The following is a 19,319-nucleotide window of genomic DNA, read 5'->3' as shown; positions in this document are numbered from 1 at the left end:
TACTTTAGAAAATAAATTGATGTGAAAATGCTTCCTCCTTGTTTTTTAAATAAATTAAAATCAAGGGTTCTATTAAGAACAACAATCTGCTAATTGAGGGTCCTTAATTATGGGTATGTTAAGTCAACGGTCTACAAGGTTTTTTCCGTGACTTCGGTTATGTGGACAAAATTACCTAAAATTAAATTAAGCTATAACCTGTGTAAAATTGGACCGTTAGTAATATCACAGATTATATAATAGTTACTACGTAACAGATAAATCACTCCATACAAAAAAGTCCATACCTACTGTTATAAGCACCTACAAGTTCCCCAACTACGTACAAATTCCTAGCTGCGTTATAAAATGAACCTTAAAAGCTCGAGCGCTTGATTGTTATTCCGATGCGATAGCGCACAGTTCAGTGACCGCAACCGTGCCGTGGCCGTGCTTAGGGTTGCTTCTTACAATTTATTAATATTTAAGTAGGAAAACAAAGTTACGCTTATTTTAAGATAGCCTTTTTTAAAACTGAGTTTTTAAATAAAAAGTAATTTCAAGAATATTTTTCTTTAGTTAACTATTATATCGCCTACTAAAATGGAGTATGGGTACATATTACTAAATATTTCCGTAAGCATAGGTAAGTACTTAAAAAAAGCTTTCGTCAAAATCAAAGGCGGTTTCCAACTATTTTTCGAGCACAAGTGCCATACCCCATATGGTACAACTCCGTCGAGTGTTGATACATACCTAAAATTGGTTTCTGCGTAGCGAAACGCGTAATGTTTCGAGTCGTCATTAAGTTGGACCAGAACTATACCTACTTACACTCGAGATGTGTTTTGAGCTACAAAACTCACAATACAGTTCATATAACTAAGTAGGTATCTAAAGTAAAATAAGTACCTAATGATCTCTGTTGTTAAAATCATAAAGTAGATAAGTATTAATTTATTAAAAAAAAAATAGAATTACTAGATAAGTTCATACATATAAAATGTTTCTAAATCTTACAATAGTCGCATATAAACCAACACAACTCAAAATAATCCATCAGTTTGTGAGGTAGCTTAAAAAACCTAATAAAAACCAACAGTATAACATGCCACGAAATAAAAATAATAATATTGGAGCGCGCGCGGCGCGTGTGACTGTTGAAAGCCCTGTGCCGCGTGGGGCTACCGGTAACCCAGCGAGCGGTAGGCATTTATCGCGCGCAAGTACGTCGAGTGACAGAGGCCTGGTAATATTCTATCTATCCTCTTTCTTGGTTACTGGAGATAGGAATTTGATAATACCTACTTGCATGAGCTCATTCAAAATTTTATCTCTATTAGAATATTAAGGATGTCGTTGCTATCGGTACATCCCAAACAATGTCAAACGCAGTGCACTTTCTAGTTTAAAGTTTATAGAATAACGAGCACTTACGAAGGTCCCGTCAAAGACTTTTTAAACCCTTTGAGATTGGAGATTTTTATCATATTTTGATGCTGAAGTTGACGTGACCTTGTCTAAGATTTTTAGGATATAAACTCACTTTATGATTTTATGTAGAGGAAAATTGCGGTCTTGTAGTCATCAGAAAAAAAGATAATTTAGAAATATGTGTTTTCCACCAGCCACACATTCAAAAAAGTAATATTCTATGGGCGGCTTCTGAACGATTTTAACGTATCTTTCTTGGTGGGAAATTACCCCTCCCAACGTGAGCGCTTGCATGTAATGTCAGAAGCCAGTAAGTCTGACACCAGTCTAACCAAGGAGTTTTGTTTTGCCCGGGTAACTGGGTTGAGGGGGTCAGATGGGGCAGTTGCTCCTTGTAAAGCACTGGTACTCCGATTAGACTGGAAGCCGACCCCAACATAGTTGGAAAAAAGGCTCGGAGGATGATGAAAGTGGGGGCTTGCATGAAGAGTACAGACTCTTATTTAAAGCCAACATGTTTCTTCTGGAGGCCTTTATGCACCAGAACGGCGGTAACTCTTTCCAAAAACCCCTCATTCAAGTATAGGTACTCCAATAAGAATAACTATCAATTTTAGTAAATATATTTCTACTTATTTTACTTTTTGAAGTGTTAACCGTTAGTTGTTATTTTTAGGGTTCCGTACCCAAAGGGTAAAACGGGACCCAGTTGTTTTCGCTCCTCTGTCCGTCCGTCAGTCCGTCTGTCATCAGGCTGTATCTCATGAACCGTGATAGTTAGAGAGTTGAAATTTTCACATGATGATGTATTTCTGTTGCCGCTATAACAACAAATACTGAAAACTGGAATAAAATAAATATTCTGGGGGTCTCCCTTACAACAAACGTGATTTTTTTGCTCATTTTATAAATAATGGCACGGAACCCTTCGTGCGCGAGTCCGACTCGCCCTTGGCCGGTTTATTACTTATTATATTAGACATACTTAATATACTATTCCTAATACGCAATAGCTAGGTATAGCTGCTAATCCAACGTCACCACCTACCCAATTACGGGCGCCGGGGGAATCCATTATAGCTAGTCTCCGTTCCAATCAAGACTGCGAATAGTAACGTGGTGATAAAATTCTAGATGTGACTTTGAACTTTCCATAAGGTCACTCTGTATTAAGGTCATTTTTTTCCTTTTGTTGGTGCTATGTTCTTTTAAGCAGTCTTTTCTCCAAGTTAAGAATTGAAAAGTTAATTGAATGTGGGAGGAGGAGATAGCCAACAACACCCAGAGTCGACACAAACTTCATTAAGTATGATTGGATTCAGTATAATGTGAGAATTACATAAGAGAGTACAAAAGAGAAGTACATAAGATAGTACATAAGAGAGTACATAAGAGAGTACATAAGAGAGTACATAAGAGAATACATAAGAGAGTACATAAAAGAATACATAAGAGAGTACATAAGAGAATAGGTACATAAAAGGAGTACATAAGAGAATAGGTACATAAAAGGAGAACTTAAGAGTAGTACGCAAGAGGAGTATATAAGAGGAGTGCATAAGAGTACATAAAAGGAGTACATAAGATGGCTTTTATAATGTTAGTGTAGCTTGTTTTTATGTTCCTTGATGTAAATAATCGTTACAATCAAGATAAATGCAACGTAACTTATTTTTGTGATAATATCATATATCCCATGGATTTCAGGCCGGTCTTTTTGGCTCCATTAAAGATCTATCATAATGAACCCATTGGTAAACATTTCATTGCTGTCGATTCTGGTTTTTTTATTAGAAAATTTAGCCATCTCCTTTTAGTGTGGTTTCTCCTTTCAGCCTGCCGGGGCTGCGCTACGACGGAACACGACGGTTTTTAGTCAGTAAGAGTCTGACACTCCCTCACCGCTGCTAACCCACAGCGGGAGTGGTCATTAGATGATTTTTGACGACGTTAAAAAAAAAGGTCAAGGTCACTTGTTTTATTGGTTAAAACTGGAAGTTAATTTAACGGTTCTTTAAGTTTGGCAAAGCAAACATTTATAGTGCCTATTTCCACAAAATATTGACCTTCATACGTAGTACGGTAGATCGCACATCAGTGGTAGCTGTCATGCACCTTAACTCAATAGTAATAAGTACGATTTTCCTATAAAACTGTTACCACTGACCTGAAGTTGACTGTACCATGCCACTTCTAGCAACATCGTTATATCACCCACCTCCATTGTTATTTCATCGCTTCGAGACGCCTGCTGATATTTTATCATTATTATTGTTAATTATGCACCAACAACACACCTAAATATTTATGTATCATAATTAGATCATTACAATTTGAATTTTTTACTTTTCAATAACATTATTATGAAAATGTAAATATTTTCTTCAATTATAGAATTTCGAAAATTATTATACTTGCAGATTATTATTTTAACTTCTATATAATGTATCAAGTTTATTTTATGCCGAAAATAATTTACTCTGTCATAATTATCCAAATAATTTAATCATGATTTTCATCCTTAAGCTTTTCCAATAAGTTAAAATAGTTATATATTTTTAACCGAAATACAGAACTATAATACCTACAGTTGGAAAACTAGAAAATCATACAAAACTGTTTATTATCTAGGGAACCGACCAGAAACAATCTATCGTAATATGGTTGAACTATTGATTGGCACGAACCTCTACCTATTTTCTTCAATAAGTTAATTGTAAATATACCAAATCCGGCCAAAAAAGCAAACATGTAAAACGATTTTCGCAGAAAAAAATTAAAATCCTATCGAGCTTTGCCACAGACCTTTGAAATGGAAATATTTATTGGTTTTCACGTAGTGATTTCTAATACGTTTATGCGAGCTATTTTATCTGAAATTGAAATCCTAACTGGGCTCCGTCCAATACAGCTTAATTGTAGTTTGAGTTTCAGGTTATGAATATACCTCTTCATAGGCAGGCACACTGTACATATCAACATGGTTCTTTAATACTACCTTCCGTCTATCTACGTAGCTTTTTAACCGACTTCCCAAAAAGGAGGAGGTTACAAGAGGTACATCGATTACTCCGAGGTTTATTGACCGATTTATGTGATTCTTTTTTTTGTTCGACGCGGAATAGCTGCCAGTTGGTCCCATAGTCATCAGGTCATCTGATGATGGAAACCCTGAGAAATCGAGGGCAACCTTCGAAAGTTGTAGGCATGCATAGGGTAAAAACTTGACACTCAGGTGTATGCCTGAAAGCAGTATTCAACAGTGAAGGTTGACTTGATGATGGAGACCAGAGAGGGTCGAGGGAACTCGACAACTGAATATGTAAACTACCCCGTGTTTGGGCTTATATTATTTGTATTGATAAGACCTTTGCAACAGTGAAGGTTTGGAGCTGACCTGAGGATGGAGACCAGAGAAGGTCGAGGGAACTCGACAACTGAATATGTAAAATACCCTGTTATTGGGCTAATTTTATTTGTATTGATGAGAATTGTCCAGTTATATGGATAGTGACAACTATTCGTATCACAGAAAAGCTGTAAATAAAAAACTTTGTCTAATGGATGTTACAAAGTTAATTTTGCCACCGACTTCTAGGCCGATGCACCTAAAATTATAAATTATTTTTTGCTTTTTAGTGTTTTTGGAAGTCGGTTTAATTTTTTTGTAAAAAACTATTCATTTTCTCAGAGTGAGAGAGAGTGGTTTCACCCGCCTCCCGATAGAGTTACCTACTTACCGCACTTGGATAAAATTAAGCTTGAAAGTTTCGTCAAAATCATTGATAGTTCTTCATGTAAAAACGTCTAACCGGATTTTGATGAGACTTCGCTGTAATATATATTGTACATTTTTTTTCCGGATTCCGGTAAGAAGTTTTCTAAGGAGGTGGAAGTGAGTAGCCAGAACAAGTGATGAGTAAAATGCTCAAGACAGACCAAAAAGTCAGATTTTATTTCTTCTCTTACAGTGTATTTTATAGCCCTAACCTATCCGTTGATTTGAGACTGAATTTTGACAGTGGGTCCAGTAGAAATTACTGTCAAATATCATCAATCTCTAATCGCAAAACATTCGATAGCTAGGTTATATAATTCCGCAGCTAAGCAAAGCTTTCGCCTTGCTTCTTGCTAACGTAACCGACGTAGCTATGATACGAAGTATGAGCTGCCATGAAACTCGAGATATGCTTTCTAGCGCGAGACTTTAAGTAATGACGGTTGTACAGTAACAGATCACGATAACACCTGCCTTTATATAGCGGCGTCCAACCTGCAATCAAAGTCAAAGTCACATTTTTATCGTCCCACTGTTAGGCATAGGCCTCCTCTCACTCGGAGAAGGATTGAGCATTAATCACCACGCTGGCTCAATGCGGGTTCGTAGTCTAGGTCAGACTTTGTAGTCCAGGTTTCCTCAAGATGTTTCCTTCACCCTTTTATCAGCTATTGGTGTCTAAGATATACTTAGAAAGTACATACAAACTTGGCTTTGGCTATGATAATTTATAGGTATAAAAAAGAACATTTATTATTATGACTTAAATTCTTAAAAATTATAAAATAAAATAAAAATAGCGAAACTCACCTTTTGTATCGTTGCAATCATAATTTCTAAGAGCGCAGTAATTTTCAAAAGTTTGATATTTATGTTTTTTGTCTCGTCCACATATTGTCCCGTACCTGAAATGATAAATACCTATCCATGTAGTAAACTGGGTATGTGACGTCATGCAAATTTCCCCGATATCTGTCCGGCTCGGAGAGGAGAGCAAATTCTTTAATTAATTTATTTTTGCATGAGCACTGCTTTAAGAATGCTCGAAAGCTCTTGGTGTGAAATAATCAGTGGAGCTGACCGGCTCCGACCGCGTACTTTTTCTCGGTGTTGCAGACGTTTGGCTCCGATTGCATGCTCTCGCTCACGCAGCCGATTGGTTCCGTTCTGTGTGAAAAGAAAAATGCGTGCCGATGCTCTCCGAGCCGGTCTGTGTGAACGGACCCTGAATTCATTGCATGCCGGGGCGCAGATATACGCGAGACACAATTGTTTTAGTATAAGCGACATACAATAAATAATTAATTTTAACAAAAAGAGGTTAATAACAAAAAGATCTTTGAACGGAAAGCTGATGGTAACCTCTGGAGGAATTAACATGATGGGCCTGGCATCCGAAATTTCTGAGCCGGTTTAAAGAATTCTTTCATAATTATTTTGAAGCTACTTTATCCAAAGTTAATATAAGCTATTTTTAATCGACTTCGCCGGGATCTTATTGATTATTTTTTATGTTTATTGTTCACCGATTGTTCACCGTTACGAAATAAACTTAGGTACATCCGTTAGATACTGACTTCTAGCACCTTAAATTAGTTTATCTTTTTGTTAAAGGTTTTTTGTATGAAAAGTACCTTGTTATATAACATTGCATATCGTTTATTGTGTTCTATAATGTACATTAGGTGGAAAATATAAAATGACAGTCACAATTATGGATCCTTATTGGCACAGCAAATTAATGAGAAGAGAGGAAGGCGTTTAATGTAAGATAGTAGTAGGTAATAGCTTTCTTTTATAGTAGGTATAAGTAAATAAGTTACTAACTCAGAGTACATCGGCGGGCACCTCAAGCCACACATGTAATCGGAACCATTTCCTGGTGGCTCCGGTTTATCAAACACCCATTCACCGTCGACCCAGTAAGGTTCATAACCGTACGTAGGGTTGTAGGTTTCGTTTCGCTTCGGTCCTGCCTCAGCGCTAGGCATCATATCGTCCAACTCGTCACCAGGTGGTTTGCCAGGCGCAGGAGCCTGTCTACAAAAAATGGTTTTATCCGACTGCGCCAAATAAAGGTGATATGGTTATCAGCTGTATGTGGATTTTAATTTTGTGTTTTAGTTATGGTGGCCTGGTGGTAAAAAACCAACCTCTCATGTATGAGGGTGTGGGTTTGATTCCAGGTCAGGCAAGTACCAATGCAACTTTTCTAAGTTTGTATGTACTTTCTAACCATATGTTGGACACCAATGACTGTATGTTTGGATGGCACGTTAAACTGTAAGTCCCGGCTGTTATTGAACATCCTTGGCAGTCGTACGGGTAGTCGGAAGCTAGTAAGTCTGACGCCAGTCTACCCAAGGGGTATCGGGTTGCCCGGGTAACTGGGTTGAGGAGGTCAGATAGGCAGTCGCTTCTTGTAAAGTACTGGTACTCAGCTGAATCCGGTGAGACTGGAAGCTGACCCCGATATAGTTGGGAAAAGGCTCGGAGGATGATGACGATGATATCATCATTATAAATGTGGACTTGAATTTTTGTAAGGCTCAATACGTGGGCGGAATGTAGACGATAATAAAAATAATTTTGATGACCTCTTCTAGTACCTGGCCTGTCCCCAATTTTATTAGGTCTCAACCATAGTGAGAGAAATAAAGTTCGTCAATATTATCGTTGAATAGATAATTATTTCAAAATTGTATTCAGGTTTCTCAAATCGTCTTTACATCAGCATTTTAGTTTTGGATCTAGAAGGACTAAAAGCTGGCTCCAGGCGTACCTACCTCGGGCACGTTCGGCACGGCCGCGGGCTGTGCACTACCTGAACGTGCCCCAAAGGGTGATAGCCATTAGGCTAATCCGGGGGTACCGCACGATCTCCCGCGAAGCAGCTGGCCTACTCGCTGGACTGCCACCGTGGGATCTGGAGGCGAGGGTCTTCTTGCGCCTGTACGACTGGCGCGAGGAGGCTCAGCGCCGGGGAGAAACCCCGTTGCCGCGGCAAGTTGTCGCGCAGCGGGCGGAGCTCCGGCGCGATCTCATGGTGGCCTGGAGGGAGCGACTATCGCAACCCAGTGCAGGGCACGCCACCATCGTGGCGGTAAGTCCCCTCTTTGAGGAGTGGCTCGGGAGGAGTCACGGCGCCCTCACGTACCGCATGACGCAGGTCCTCACCGGACACGGTTGTTTCGGGAGGTACCTGCACCGCATCGGTCGTGAGGAGGCGCCCGGGTGTCACCATTGTGCGGACAGCCCCGAGGACACGGTGGACCACACAGTCCAGGTGTGCCCCGCATGGGAAGGGCACCGCCGGGTCCTCGTCGAGGCTTTGGGCGGCGGCGACCTCTCGCGTCCGGCCCTGGTTCAGGCCATGGTCCGGGGCGAGAGGGAATGGGATGCCGTCGCCTCCTTCTGCGAAGCGGTCATGCTCGAGAAGGAGGAGGCGGAACGCCAGAGAGTTCGCACCTCTCATCCCGGCCGCCGCGCTGGACCAGGTAGACACCATGGGCGCCGGGTGTCGCGAGATGACTCCCGGCCACCGTAGGCGTGGGTCTGTGGGCGGTGAGTTCGGGTGGCTCATCGTCCCTCTGTCTTCCTAGACGACAGACCCGTGTCGACGGCGCGCGTTGTTCCACGCGCTCCTCAAAGAGACGTCAGCAACCCCAGCGGGGCCCAGCAGGGCCAAGGCCTGCCGGGGCTGCGGGTTGTTCGAAAGAGATACCGCGGCCCTGGTACATAAAAGGCCTATGACGGAACACGACGATTTTAGTCAGTAAAAGTCTGACACTCCCTCACCGCTGCTAACCCACAGCGGGAGGGGTCATTTGATGATTTTACGTCGATAAAAAAAAAAAAAAAAAAAAGGCGTACCTACCTCCGCTCAGCACATGGTGCTCGTTTCCAAAACCTAAAACTACCCACTTTGATCCATTTGCCGCTCACACACAAAGACGAATTTTTCAAAATCCTTTGAAGACCAGAAGATTTGACATTCATAGGCAATGGTTCCACTAGAATCATAAACATTCTTAAACAGAAAAAAAAAAACATTGCACTGAAGGCTAATTATTTAAGAAGAAACTTACTCATTAAAAACAATATAAGGCCAATCGTATGTAATTTAATGGCCATAGTTTTTATTCATGTATCAACCATAGTGAGATTTCTGACGCTTTGCATGAAAAAATATAAAGAAAACATTTAAATTAAAAAAAAAACACCAAAGTGGGCTTTCAGAGCGTCACGTTTAGTTTTAAAAATGAATTGTTTTTACGATTTCTAGGAAATATTCTGCAGTTAATTGAGTATGGTTTTACGATCGATGCTTATAATCAAGTCGGCACGGGTTGTTTTCCGTTTCAGTTCAAGTGCTATGGAGAACTTCAAGCAATAATGGCTGATTTCCAACATGTAGAATTGATAATTTGAACATTTTTTACTGTAAAACAAAATGCAATAAGATAATATTAGGGACTTACCCAGTATTCTAACCATCGTTTGTTTTGCTTACAAGAAATAGGCATTTGAAATTACTTGTATGGGACTGATGTCGAAATTTTATGTCTACTAAACCAATCTTTGGGTAGATTGTTGGATTTTTTTTTCTACAGATTTAATAATTATTATTTTAATTGTAAATTTTATTTCATTATGCTTAAAGCTTAATTAATTGTGTTAACTGTATTGTTACCTTCACAAGTAATTTGGTCAACATCACGAAAACTAAATCCAATAAATAGTTAACTTACCTTAAACATTTATGAATTCAAAAACCCATAAAATTATTTAAAATAGGTCCAGAGAAATAAACATCGTTTCATAGAGTTCTTAGTAAACGAGGAGACGTTTTAATTGGTCCAATATTTTGTTGCTCGCATCCAGTCGCCTGGTATTGGCAGCTCTTAATTATCGACTCGCTTATTTTGAAGTTTGAAGTTAATTTTATAGTACTTTCATAGCCAGGAAGATTTCACAACGATCACGCTATTTTTCTATCTGTAATTTTAAACAAGTTCTGGCTGTAACATTTACCTAAGTATATTGAAAGCACCAATGTGAAGCTAAATATTTAAAGAAAAATAACAGTTTTTTTCCAAACCAAACCATAGGAAAAAAGCCAAAAACAATGGGTAAAACAATATACTGAATATTTAAAACCCTTATGTTTTCATACTGCTGAAAACGGTGGTACTCCACGACTACGATTTTATCTCAAAGGCTCACCACATTGGCAGTCTGTCTGAATCTAATCATCAGCATTTTACTGTCCAACTGCAGAGCACAGGACGCTTCCTATATGGAGAAGGAATGAGCGTTAATGCCAGGGCGGATTGTCCAGATATTCTCAAGCTGTTTACACAGTAGTTGGTGTTCAAGATGTTCTAAGAAAGGCTCGATATCACCAGCTTAACTCCTAATTCCAGCTGCAAACTAACTTCAAAAACAAACGAAGAATATCAAGCTATAAATACCACAACTAATGAGAAACAGGTACAAATAACAGTTCCTATTCAAACAGGATCATTATTCGGCCAATTTAAAGAGACCTGCCGTATATCTTAACTTTTCTATTATAAAAAGGGGATACGGCTACTGGATAGGTCTATTTAAGTTGGTCGTCTCGTGTATAGAGCGACTTCCTCAGAGTTTCGCATAATGCGATCCATTTAACTTATAAAGTCAACTAGGTGAGGCCGAACGTACTCTCCAATTTACAAATTGCAAGCTAGCAGATGTGTTGAACTTTGAATTTGGATGTTAATTCATGCTAATTCAAATGTATGTTATTGTTTAGTTATAACTGCTCTTCCAATTTTCACTAGGTATATTTTATTGTTTTTTTAGAAAATTGTATAAGTTAACCTATTTATCGAGGGAGGTTAAGGCAATTTTTCACACTGATAGATATAGGCAAAAACTGATGGCAAAAACTTGTTCTAAATAACATAAACATGTCCTAGTAGATCAGAAATTATAAAAACAAGATCAAGAAAATTGTTAGAATCAAAATTAAATTAGAATGCAACTAATACTCTATTGAGAGTGGAAATTAATGGAAATATTCATTTTAAAAGATTTTCTTTGCCAACGGATTAATTTCAAATTGAACTGAAAAATGAGTCTCTTGATCATTCAAACTAAGTAAATAAAAGAGGTATAATAAAGCTTTATAAACATATTTCAAAGCAAAGGACATTGTTCCGGCTCCATACATGTTCTGCCTAAGAACCGTTTGAATGGAAAGTGACTTCTATAAACTCTTAAAATTATATGGAATCCTATGAAATAAGTTTTCACGAACGGACACTTCAGGAAACTAAAATAATTACGAAAAAAGTTAATATTTTGAGGTTATAAATAAAAAATAACCAAGCTTGCGTGAAATATCAGAGTAGTGTTATCAAACTACACTATACAAAATATCAACAATACTATGTACAGCTCTATATGTTCTCTTCTAGATCTAGGAAAAGACTACTCTACTAGATACTAGGAAAAGAGATAGTAAATAGTCAAGTTTAAGATAATTCTTTGACAATGATCATTTTATAAAGTTGCATTTTCTGTCTGTCCCTATGAATGCTTTAGATCTTTAAAACTACGCGATGGATTTGGGTGCGATTTTTTTTTATTTTTTTTTAATAGATAGAGTAGGTCAAGAGGAAGGTTAACACCAAGGTTTTATATTGCCACCGTGCGAAGACGGGGCGTGTGACTAGTTTTCATAAATGCTTAGAATTTTTATGAAAAACAACTACCTAAACGCTTTTGCTTTCAACGTTACGTTTCTTAATATATAGTGAATCCACTTTGGATTTGTGATAAAACGTATCCAAAATGGAAGAGTTCCATTCACCACAATTCATAAAATATCGATATTATTACGATAGAGAATTATTTATTTAAATGATTGATACTACTTTTATATTAGACAGTTACCTAGCTATCTACATGCCATAAGGCGGGAATCGAACCCGCGGTCTATTACCAAGAAGGTACAGACCATACTAAAAATGTCATTACCACACAAAATAATTTAACAGTTAAAGTAAGGTTTACCAATAACAATGAAAGAGGTTTTCGAGGATGTGCAATAAAAACAATATTTATATTCAATTAAAGGTTTTTAATCATCAATATTTCTCAATAATATATTATCTAAGAACTGAGCAGGGGGTTCAATTGAGTTTTGGTATCTCGCCCAGCTTAAATACCAGATAATAGTCATTATGTGGGCACAACAGCCCACTGTTCTACGCCCAAAGATACAATTGCAACAGTATGCCTGATGGTAGGAGCTTCTTACAAAGTACACAATTGCGTCCAACAGTGCATTGCATCTTATTATGCTCGACTGCTTGAGACCAACACGTCGTACATATAAGGTCATGAGCTTCAACCTGTAATAATAAATACAAAAAACATTAGTAAATATCAAGTAACTTGCAATTGTGGCAATTGATTTGAAAACCGAGAAATTGTGTGCTTATGAAAACATAAGTAGGTAGTAACATTCTTATCAAAATTAGAAAAACACTTTCGTAGACCACTTACCATACGGGGAAAGGTCCATTGTTGTATGCCACGAAGTATATCTTCGTTTTCTAATACCAAAGAACCTCCAGCAGATCCACAATTTATACAATATACTATATTCTGCATCCATTGTTGTAATTATAATATAACTAAATTCGATCACAGACAGAGCAATATCCGAAAATGCTAGTAAAATCCAGTTCTTCACACAAAGCCGAGTCTACCAAGTACGCAATCTAATCGGAGTCCGTAATCAAGCCAAAGTTGTTAGAATAAAACCATGAAACGCATAGAAAATCACAAAAGAAACGATAGTCGCAAAGCTATCAAACTGACTTCTAGCAAACTGACTGAGGTACACCAGTGTTGCCAATTACGAAAACTATAATCCTACTCGAGTGCCAAGCTAGAAATTCGCGATTTCGCTCAAAACCATCTTAAAACATTATACAAATACTAGTTTTTTTCTAGCTAGTCAGTTTAGGTATTTAAATGAATAAAGTGTTAGCAACTAATTTTAATAACCGACTTCGGAAAGGGGGTTCTCAATTCCATCCGTATTTACCGAAATCCCGAAAACTTCCGAAACTGGCAGCACTGGCCGACGGAAACATTTTATAAGGCATCAATAATTGTGACCCTACTTTTTATTTGGAATTTTTTTATTTGAAGTGTCCGTGGAATACTAAAATATGTTTCAAACAATATAAAAATAAATAAAAATTATAGTATAATTTATATTCACATCGGTTCTTAGGCCAAAATTGAACAATGTCCTTTAATTTCTTAACAAACAAATAAGTTTTCTCATTATAATGGCAGATGAATCTAATGAGTTTAAATTAAATATATTTTTCATCATTCAATCTAATTGAATTTTATTAAAGTGTTACGCAAATAATTTATTGAATGCATCTGACGAAAAAATAAATTAGAAATAATTAGAAAAATAATTGAACCCGTGGTTGGAGACAGATTTTGCGAATTTTAATTAGAGAAAAAAAAACACAAATTGCTTTTTTGCAGACCCTGTTTAATTTGTTTGAATAAATTGCGTATTGTCATTATTTATTTACCACATTTATATTTGTTAGCTTAGCCTAGACACCTTGAAGATTGGGTAAAACTACAATAGATTTACAAGGAGTATCATTAATTTTCTGTCCTTTGTCGCCTAAATAAAAGTATTATTTGAATTTTTTATCAATAGCAAAAATCATCAAATGACCCCTCACGCTGTGGGTTAGCAGCGGTGAGGGAGTATCAGACTCTTACTGACTAAGAATCCATCGTATTCCTTCGTAGGCCTTTAATGTACCAGGGCTGCGGTAACTCTTTCTAACAATCCCGCAGCCCTGGCGGGATTATTTGCATTCAGGGTTCAAAAATGAAGCACTCTTCTTTTGTTAGCTGGATTTTGGAGTGAATGGTTTACAGATGGATTGAATTAGATACCTACTTTAGTAGGAACCTTGACAAAGAATCTTATCCACGTTCAAACCAAAGATCACAAGGTTTCCTACAATTAAATCTCATTACTTCTTTACATTCACTTCAAAATAAAATAAAAAACTTGTAAAACATTTGTTCCACATAAAATCACGTCTCCACATAAGTTCAAAGTTAACTTGAAAGTAAGCACGTTGTAAACCAATGGAGCTCAATAAAATATAGCATTTTTATTCGTGAGTGAGTCCCGTTCGGCGCGTATGAGTGCCTCGTTGAATATCGGAGGGTTAGGCAAGGGAAAATCGTTACCTGCGCCAATGTTATTAGTGATGTGCTAGTTATCGATATAATTTTATCAATGAAAAAAGTATCCGAATATTTCTTTCACATTACGAAGACTGTTAGGTATTCTATTGTTTTGATAGCAATGAATTAAAGGTAACTAAAACATAATATAAAAATGCATCATATAAGTAAAGGGATCTATTTAAATATTACAATGTTCTAATCAAAATTAATACGTTTAGAAGGCAGGAAACAGCTTATAAGCTTAGCTAAAGGTACGTGACTTAAATAATAATTATAATTAGTAGGCATAGATTAAAAGGGATTACAGTCGTTGTGTTTTACAAAGAGGGCACGCTTAATAGCAAAACACATGTAAACATTAATAAAGAGATTCCTTTTTCTTTTGATAAGCCAATTTATGAAAGATTGTTTTTTTTTTTCGTCACTCCAAGAAAAAACACTTGGTAAATACCTATTCCTTCTCAAAGTTAGATACCAAGCTAATTACATGAAAAAACTTATATCTCAATTAGCACAGCTGTGTATGATGTTGCCTTAAAATAAAACATATAAAAAAAACATTCGATATAGAAAAAATATTGAAAAAACATTCATCGATAATATCGATAAAAATATGTATTTATCTTACAAACAATTTCACAGCCTTGATCCCATCACTACTTGAGAAGCAACCCCTAACCTAGTTATGGAACGATCTCGTCCGGTCAGCTCTTCAATCTCGCGTATAAGTCTAGATCCTAGCGTGTTTGTGTTAGTCTGAGACAACTGTTAGTCTAGACTTTAGACCAAGACGCTTGTTGATCGGGTTTGGAAAACAAGGTTAGGAACTGATTTTTAAATGTGTTCTCGGATGTGATTTTTTGTATAGAACATAGATAATATACCGCGTCCATATCAAACTCATTTGGGGCGCTAGTATTAAAAAGCTATGAACGAAATAAAAAAAAAACCATAAGTGTGGTCAAATTGAGCAAACCACTATTATATACCGACTAGACCATATATTATTGATCTACTAATTTTACAATTTAATTATTAACTTTCAAAAATAACTGATAAACCAAAACAACTCAACAAAATGTAGTTTAAACCTAATTTTCTCAAAACTTAAAAACCTTTTTTAATCTCAATCCACTCAACGACTTATAAAAGCAATAACAACTCCAGTCTAGTAATTTAGCTTTATAAAAGTATTTTCTAGAAAATCGACCAATCGCAGAGGGGAATTTTGCAAAATATCTTCCAGATCAATCGAAGCAAAGTGGTTTGTAAATTATGTGTCCCTAGTGGTCTGAACCAGCAATGTATGAGAAACTCATATATGATATCAACTGGTAGATTTTATTATAGAGATAGGTCACCCATCAAATGTAATGGGTTTGCAAAATGAGGAGGTATGTTTAGTAGGCACTTAATGGTATAAAATGGGGTTCTTCTTTAAAATAGTTTGATGGGGTATATTTTCACTTAAATTATGACAGATAAAAGTTGGGCGAAATTTGTTAAAAATGCTTACGTTCCGTTTACAAGTAACAAAAGAAAATAGAATATTCATTATCATAAACTATAATTTTCCTGTTATAAAAAATATTGTAGAAAATATAAAAAGACCTGTAAATTGAAAACATATTTCTATCTATGATGGACTCGATATTCTCCTGTATTTCAAAATATGGCGAGAATACCCCTGGAGAATTCTTAGAAATAATTATTCAGCAGAATATACTGAGGACGTACCAAGGATGTACCTACGTTTTATTGCTGGGTTATACTTTACAAAGCTTTTCACATTCATTTTCCAGATTTTCTTGAGGCTAGACTCAGAGAACAGACAGGGGCATAAGATTCCGGTTTTTTAAACTAAAATCAATGCACATTTTCTAATTAGTGTATCTGTAAAAATATAAATTACATCCGCAACTACTAAGTTAGTGAATCATTATAAATGCCATGTTCTTACACTTCACTTTTGGCAAGGAGACCCAAAAGAAAATGATAAAAGCAAAAAATATTATTTCACGTAATCGTATAAAAAGTCGACGGTCCGGCCCTTCCTTATTAATCTTTATTTTAGTTTTCTATCGTGTGTTACAAAAGATGTTGGATCTGCGAATATAAAAGGTTTTTCACTCACCCTCGTCAAAACATCGACACTGCCGATTTTATTGTCGGCGGTCTCATCAATCTTTGAAAAAAAGATGAGTAACGAACGCCCCAACTTGGAACTCAAAAATAACTTAGGAAAATGTTCTTCGGGATACAACTGTTACTTGGACCTACATTTACGTTTTGCTTATATGAATTTGATTCAGAAATGATACAACCTAAATATAGCTTTAACATAAAGAACTAAGAGTACCTATGTATATTTTTTTATCGTTTCGTAGGTGTCCTAAATGCTTGCCGGGGCTGCGGGATTGTTTGAAAGAGTTACCGTGGCCTGATACGTAAAAGGCTGGAACATGACGGGTTTTAGTCAGTATGAGACATTCACGCTGCACCCACAGCGGGAGGGGTCATTTGGTAATATAAATGCCAAATGTATTATTTTCAGTAGGTATGTAAACATTTTGTAGGATGTTTGAACAGAATAAAAAGCAAAGATCCAAGTATCCAAAAATTCAGCAATCCAATATAAACTGATTTTTAAAAGGAACAAAATTCAAACGATTCGCTAAGATTTTATGGATTAACAGACTTTGCAGATGGCGTTAAAAATCCGCGTCAGAAGACAGATTGGTCTCCGACTTGAACATAACACCTGTCCCAACCCTTACTTTGACGAGGGTCAGTTATAGAAAATAAAAATTCCTTTTGATTCGTCATGTTTTTGTTGAAAGGACGAGTTTGTGCCTGAAATGACGGTGCACAGATTAAAAATCTGTAAAGGCATTTGGCATTTGACTAATTTTGGAGTCATTAATAATGACTTTTGAAATCCTGATTTGACTTTCATTTTTTTTTAGGTATGTAAAAGGTTATTTCATACACTTAGGCCTATATATTAAAGGTTCTTACAAACAGTCCGTTACGTTTCCTGATACATACCTAATCTTCTTTGGGATCGAATGTAAAAACTCCTTACCTCACGCAATGCAAAATGAAATCACGCCTTTTCTTATAATATTTTTTATACTCACTTATCAAGGTAGGTATTATATCTACAAACATAACTGAAACATTTTATTTATTTATAACTTTTCAGCAGTGTTGCAGTTAACACTGGACTTCGTTTAAAATTAACTAGCGACCCGCTCCGGCTTCGCACGGGATAACAGTATTTCCCACTATTTAATGTATGTTACTCGTATTATACATATAATACATATAACCTTCCTCTTTAATCATTCTATCTATTGAGAAAAACCGCATCAAAATCCGTTGCGTAGTTTTGAAGATTTAAGCGTACAAAGGGACATAGGGACAGAAAAAGCGACTTTGTTTTATACTATGTAGTGATGACATTAGAGGAAATGATAAACATTTTATGTTCTTAGCCAGCATACAAAATAATATACCCAAGTTAATAATATAGGTCAGGCTGGAATTTCCTGGCGCAATTTTCATAAATTTCTAACCCCGCTTAGCCATAGGACAAACTTCATTTCCGACATGCATCAATAAGAGCGTACGTTCGGAGGTAATCACCTGTTTCAACCCATTACATTTGCATAGGATTTTGTATTCTCTCTGCTAGTCATTAAGGTTTAAAATTGACTGTGGATGTTGGAAAGCTAGCGGCGATGCGACAGTTATGCCTGATGCCATTCGACACTAATAGCAATAGTTTATAATTGTATTAACGTTTAAATTCATGTAGTTAATATATGATTGCAACATTTTAATTTGATTTGTAGGGTTTAAATCTGTCATTAATCAATGGCAATTACGAGTAAACATTGTTTCTTTTTTGTGTTGGTCTGTATCGCAAAGTCTCCAAAACTATGGCATCGTTGAGAAGCTACACTATCCTCAAGTGACACAAAAGAGAAAATTATCATTAACGCGGGCGAAACCGCGAGAAGCAACAATTCATAAATATTTTAAAAGCAGAGATTTATACGCAAACTTAGATTAAACTTCTCAAACAAAGTGGATAACCTTAATCCTTAGTGTTAAATGTTAATCTGCTCATTTCAAAATATCTGTGAAAAGGTACATTTAAGTAAAAGTAAGACTAGAACACAGTGAACTAAAATAGGATTAGTGAAGCTAGGACTCGAACGAAGATTTATTTGACTATGATATTCATACTAGATTTTAGTTTTAAGAGGTTTATAGCTGGCCGTTTTAAAGCACTTGTAAGTACTGGGGATTAAAGCATCCAATTTTATTATTCACTAATTAGAACGACTGATGTAGTAATGAAAAAACTGAATTAAACCGTAGTTACTGAGAAATTATTTTGAAACGCACTTTGGTCCTTTCCACATTTTGAAGAGAAGAGGCGAATTCACAATGCGATATTCAAAAGCTTATTTGTTTTACGTTTTTTTACTTTAAATAGACCTATTAGATACAGGTTCTTCGGAAAAGTGAAGCATGGTCTAAGGTGTTGTTCTCAAAGAGAAGAAACGGCAAGAAACTGTTAAGTAGATTCACAAGAGCATCATACACAGCTTCTGGCCTTATCTTAATTGTATTCATGATCGGCGCAACATGTCTTCATCTTCCCTACTATCTCATATATTCTTAAAATTTTATCTGGCCATATCACATTTTCACACAATCCATCCATTATTTCTTTCTTCATCTTTTCTCTATCCATCCACATTCATGTTCAATACCTTCCTCACTATAATTCTCATTCCATACAAATGTCTAGGTTCCT

Source organism: Helicoverpa zea, chromosome 23, assembly GCF_022581195.2.
Source record: "Helicoverpa zea isolate HzStark_Cry1AcR chromosome 23, ilHelZeax1.1, whole genome shotgun sequence".
Taxonomy (NCBI): Eukaryota; Metazoa; Arthropoda; class Insecta; order Lepidoptera; family Noctuidae; genus Helicoverpa; species Helicoverpa zea.
This window is presented reverse-complemented; position numbering follows the sequence as displayed.